Below are 5,990 nucleotides of genomic sequence, written 5' to 3' on the forward strand. Positions count from 1 at the left end.
AAAAAGGCGGCCCTCCAATGGTTCACCCGCCTGGCTCCAAACAGCATCAACACTTGGGGAACTCTCGCTTCGGCCTTCAACACAAGGTTCACACCAAGCAAGGAGCAACCAAGGTCATCATACACGTTGTCTGGCATTCGCCAGGGATCCAATGAATCCATCCGGGCATACCTAGATCGGTTTAATACCGAGGCCATGAAGGTGCGTACCCTAAGCCCCGAAGTAGTAGTACATGTCCTTGTTATGGGACTTCAAGAGGGTCTCTTCCGCACAGAATTGGCCAAATACACCGACCTTACCATGGAGGACCTCCGTTCCAAAGCCCAACAATTCATCAATCTAGAAGAAATAATTCATCAATCTAGAAGAAACCCACCATATACACACCCATACCGAGCCTCACGGGAAACCAAACGGCCAAGACCACACGACCTACCCCGCGACCTACCCTCACTAACCAAAAAGGCCAAATACTCCACCTATACCCCCCTAAACGCCAGCCGTTCATGAATTCTGCAAGAAGTTCTCTCCACTCACCTCGTCCAACTCCCACGACCCGCCCTACCAAACCAGGCCCGCAAGATCGATCCAAATATTGTGACTATCACAGTATGTTCGGCCACTTAACCAATGACCTTACCCAGCTCCGGGATACCATCGAAGATCTCATGCAGGCTGGTCATTTACAGCGATTCATCGCAGGCCTAGAGCAATGTCGGCGATCACCACAACATCGTCGACCAAAACCTCCAAGAAGGCGGTCCCCCCCACAATTTCAACAACGGCGACCTACCCCACGACCTCAGGCGGATAGGCACCGGACAGACAACCGGAGGCCAAAGAGCCCAGTTGATATCAACACTATCTCAAGAGGTTTTGCTGCCGGGGGTACCTCTAGGACCGCCCAGAAAAAATATGTACGAGAGGTAATGCACGTCGCTACCAGAAGCTCCCAGCAGAGACAGAACTACAGATCTGCTCCCCCCTATTACTTTCGAAGACCATGATTATGAAGGTGTCGTCCGAGGGCATGATGACCCCCTCGTCCTCACCGCCAAAATCAACAACAAAAAGGTTAGTCGCCTGTTCATTGATCAAGGTAGCTCGAATGGCTTTATTTTTCAAGATCTATTTGAAAAAATGGAGCTCCGGGACCGCGACCTCCTACCTTATGATGGACAGCTGGTCGGGTTTTCCAATCAAGGAATCACCCCCAGGGGATATGTAGAGATTTGGCTCACAATCGGCGACCACCCCATGAGTAGGACTGTCCAAACAAAGTTCTTGGTCCTCCAGTGCGATTCAGCATACAACGCCATAATCGGTCGGCCAACTTTGAACAGGCTTGGAGCAATCGTCTCTTCGCCCCATCTATGCATGAAGTTCCTCTCGATCAACCTCCAAGTCTGCACAGTAAAAGGAGACCAGCACTCGGCTCGCAATTGCTACCAGATGAACCTCCACCCCCACTTCAACAAACAGCACACCCCTCCCTCCAAAAGACCTCGGGGCGTGCACATGGTAGAATTGGACGTCCAGGCGGATGAAGGAGACTTTCGACCACAACCAGAAGGGGAAAAACAACTCTACAGCTGGGTCAATCCCCAGGGCAGGTAGTGTACCTTGGCGGTTCCCTTCCGCCAAGCCAAAGGTTGCGGCTGGAGACTCTTTGAAGGCAAACCAGGACCTCTTCGCCTGGTCAGCGGCAGATATGCCTAGCATAGATCCTTCATTTGCCTGCCATCGACTGACAACAAAACAAGGTGCTAAGCCAGTGGCGCAAAGATGGCGAAAAATGGGGGCAGACAGAACCAAGGAAGTCGCTTTGAAAGTGGCCGAGTTGCTAGAGGCGGGTTTAGCGAAATCACCTACACCACGTGGTTGGCAAATGTTGTGTTGGTGAAGAAACCATCAGGGAAGTGGCGGATGTGCGTGGACTACACGGATTTCAATAAGGTATGCCCTAAAGAACCTTATCCTCTCCCAAATATTGACCATTTGGTGGATAATTCTTCAGGCTATCAGTACATGTCCTTCATGGATGCATACTCCGGTTACAATCAGATCCTGATGTACCCTCCCGACCAAGAAAAAACAGCATTCATCACTGATCAGGCCGCCTACTACTACACTGTCATGCCCTTCGGGTTGAAAAATGTTGGGCAACTTATCAAAGGATGATGAGCAAGGTGTTTGCCGGCCAAATTGGAGAACACATGGAGGTCTACATGGATGATATGATCGCCAAAAGCCTCCCCGGCGAAGATCATGTATCCATTTTGGAAAGAACTTTTCAGCAACTCCGCAAGTACAACATGCGGCTAAACCCCGAAAAATGCACTTTCGGAGTAGAGGCGGGCAAATTCCTCGGTTTTCTTCTGACTAGCCGAGGGATTGAGGCAAATCCATCCAAGTGTCAGGCAATCATCGACATGAGAAGTCCCCGCACGGTCAAGGAGGTCCAACAATTAAATGGGCGACTAGCTACACTGTCCAGGTTTCTCCCGTCTGCTGCAAAGCATTCACTCCCCTTGTTTCAGTTATTGAAGAAGAGCAAGAAGTTTGAATGGTCTGAGAGTTGTGAAGCGGCGTTCAACACTTTCAAACAATATTTGACAGCCCCACCTATTCTATCTAAACCATTACCTGACGAACTTCTATATGTATATGTGGCCGTGTCCGACGGAGCAGTAGCGGCCGTGCTGATACGAGAAACGACAGAGGGTCAAAACCCAGTTTATGTCACAAGCAAGGCCCTGCAAGGCCCGGAATTGAGGTATCAGAAGCTGGAGAAAGTGGCGTATGCATTGTTGGTCGCCACATGTAGGTTGCGCCAATACTTCCAATCTCATACAACAATTGTCAAAACCAATCAGCCAATCAGGCAAATTTTGCATAAGCCAGAGTTGGCTGGGCGGATGATCACATGGTCAATAGAGCTCTGTCAATTTGACATCCGCTTCGAACCTCGCACGGCCATTAAGAGCCAGGTCCTATCCGACTTCGTGGCCGAACTGGCCGCACCAGAGGGCGATCCGGAGTAGGTATGGACTATCTTCGTCGATGGATCTTCTAACCCGAGAGGCAGCGGGGTTGGAATTCTGTTGGAAGATGGACAAGGAGTAACCATTGAACATTCCCTCACTTTCGCATTTCCAACATCCAACAACCAGGCAGAGTACGAGGCTTGCATCGCCGGACTACAACTAGCAAAGGAAGTGGGCGCCCATAAGGTATTAATTTGCAGCGATTCTCGATTAGCTGTGTCTCAAATTACAGGTGCATATCAAACCAAAGACGCCCTTCTCGGGAAATATCTGCTCAAAGTAAAAGAGCTCATGGCCGACTTCGATGAAGCGACCATTCAACATGTGCCCCGTGAAAGCAACGCCCGAGCAGATATCTTGTCCAAACTCGCTAGTACCAAATGCCTCGGAAACAATCGGTCCGTCGTCCAAGGAACAATCTACCACCCAAGTGTCATGACGGTGGAACGAGTGGAAATCCCAGACAACTGGATGGGCCCTTTCATCCGATACATCCTCCATGGCACCATACCTCCCGACATGAAGGAAAAGCAACGGTTCCTCAGATGTTCCTCTTGGTACACCCTGGTCCGGGGAATACTGTATCGACGAGGATTCTCCGCCCCCTTGCTCAAATGCCTCGGTCCGGATCGGGCGGATTACGTCCTCAGGGAAGTTCGCGAGGGAAGTTGTGGGCATCATTTGGGCGCCGCCTCACTTGCTAAGAAGGTGTTACGTGCTGGGTACTACTGGCCCACAATAGAAAAGGACGCCGAGGTGGGCCCCGCGTGTTGGGACCACCAGAGTTGACCTAAGAGACAGCATGCCTTTAGTACCTCACCAACCCACCTGCCAGCACGACAGACAGGCTGCAGAACGGCTACCAAACCAACCACAGGCTAAAAGACAAGAGTGACACAGTGTACGGTCTTGGCAGACCGCCTGACACGGAAAAAGCAGCCCCTGACAATACCTTTGGTCAACCACGCGTCCCACCACCTGCCAAGAACCTAAAGTCAACTCTCCCCTCTATAAGTAAGGATCTCTACCAACAGGAAGTATCTTAACCTCTTTACTCTTTAACATTACTCTCTCCACTACTATCTATATTCATTATTCTCATATTCCCGTTCACTTAGTTCATACACTGACTTGATCGTCGGAGAACCTTTTCAGGTACCTCCACCGGCGGGTCCAGCTCTCCTACCTCATCTTGCTACTTTGGTGACCATCTTCTTCTTCTTCCTCAGCAGCTGATCAACCATCGTCCGTACCTTTGTGTTCTAGTAAAGAACAATGACTAATATATCCTTGTTCTTTTTAAAAGATGTGTGTTTATTTGAATTTTATGGGTCACACATCTAAGTTGGAATATTTGAATATTTTCTTACTTAATTGTATTTTTTGTGCTTTTCTAAGTCCTTCTGAAATTTTTTAAAACAAAAACACGTTACGTCCAAATAAATTGAAATTACTTTTGTTTAGAGTGAACCAAATTGCCAAATGGGGGAAGAATTTCATTCTTCTACACATATAGTTTTTCTCCTTAGTGAAGATATTCCTTTGAAACTGAAAGTGTGATGGAAATTCATAATTCTCATTAACATGTCAAAAAAAACTTATTTATCCAAATCACAAGGTGATAAATTATTGTTAGACTTAAGCACATGAGAGTTCAACCTAAAAGACTGATTTATTAGGTGGGAGAGTCTCATGACTTAAGTATTACAATAAGTTTGCAATTCTACTCAATGTGTTACTCTTAACATTGCCGCCCTTTATGGACCGATGTCCACGATGACTTTCACTCTATCGACACTGACCTGATGATAGTCATTTCTCTTTTAACGACTTCACTTACCTATCAGTGTTCGGTAATATATCTAAATACAACATATAGGTGTCCATTTTCGTGACACAACTCTCAATAAAAACATCATTTGTTAGGACTTAAGCACATGAGGAGAACTCAACCTAAAAGACTAATTTATTAGGTGAGAGAACCTCATGACTTAAGTAGCATACTGAACTTATAATTCTATCCAAGATGACACTCCTAATATACAATATAGTAAATAGCAAGGCTGCCAAAGGATTTTTCTATAAAAACATTAGCCATGTGTGATTAGAGAAGTTTTTTCTAGAAAAGAAAACATAACTTGTTAATCTGATTTTATAAGTTAGTTGGGATACATGTTTGATAGGTGTCTAGGTGATATCTTATAAAAAATGTACATCATTTCACATTTATTAAAATTCAACTGAATTATTGATTAATCTTAATAAGCACTTTCAATTAAATGAATTGGCTTAAAAATCCTTTTATTACCTCACTTTTGGCCATCAATTCGCTTTTTAAGTATTTTGCAAAACAAAACTTATATTTGCATATAAATTTTATAAATTCTACGTGATCTCAATTTCATTCATACACATTGGTGATTTTTATTCCATAACCTCACTTTAGATAAATATCATACTAAAATTTTAATATGTTAGTGATTAATTACAGTCCATGTTCTAGAAAAGGATTGAGATGATCCTAATCTTGGAATGACAATGATCTTAGCAATTCAAGGTGTTAGTATTCGTATGTAACATAGCCAAGAATTTTAGTTGGATAAATTGACTCAACAATGAGTTCCTCTCTAGAAAGTGCAATGTAGTAAACCTTTATGGAGTCGTGGGAGGCTCTCTTTCATTCTAAGAAATAAAATAGTGCATATATATCTAAGCTTAAAGAGTGATACGCAATAAAATCATGGGCAGAGAAGGATGGCATGTCAAGGTTGAACTATTATACTACCCAAGTGTACGAGTAGTGTTCATAGGACAACAATTTATAGGTGGTGCTGATAAGGTCATAGGTAGGGGTGAGCAGGACTTTACCCTATTCGCACATCTGTCATTGAATCTAAGACTGAGTTCGAGTACAAAAATTAGACCTGATCAATATTTAGGCCG

This window comes from Lupinus angustifolius, chromosome LG04 (genome assembly GCF_001865875.1).
Source record: "Lupinus angustifolius cultivar Tanjil chromosome LG04, LupAngTanjil_v1.0, whole genome shotgun sequence".
Classification (NCBI taxonomy): Eukaryota; Viridiplantae; Streptophyta; class Magnoliopsida; order Fabales; family Fabaceae; genus Lupinus; species Lupinus angustifolius.